This window comes from Branchiostoma belcheri, unplaced genomic scaffold, assembly GCF_001625305.1.
Source record: "Branchiostoma belcheri isolate BF01 breed outbred unplaced genomic scaffold, Haploidv18h27 scaffold83, whole genome shotgun sequence".
NCBI lineage: Eukaryota > Metazoa > Chordata > Leptocardii > Amphioxiformes > Branchiostomatidae > Branchiostoma > Branchiostoma belcheri.
The window spans coordinates 1,216,937-1,217,282 of NW_017804498.1; positions in this window are offsets into that span (position 1 = coordinate 1,216,937).

Genomic DNA, 346 nt, shown 5'->3' on the forward strand with positions numbered 1-346 from the left:
TATATATATATATATATATATATATATATATAAATAATATTTAAAATCTTGAAATAGGCAGAATGAAAGGAGTGCTATGGTATACAGTGGGTGGTCTAGCCTTGATACCAGACCCACAGCACACTAGGTTCAAAGTTATCCAGTGTGCAATGGATACCTTTGAGTCTACTGTTCTGTGGGTCTGGTATCCAGGCTATATGGTCCTGACCCGGGACATCAGTGGAGAAAAGGTTGTGAAAAACGTGATTTTAGATATAAACATGTCCAAATGTGACCTTCTGTTCTCGTCTTTCTTCAGGGACCTACAAGGCCTTGGGCAAATATACGGGTACGGTCAGTTTCATTT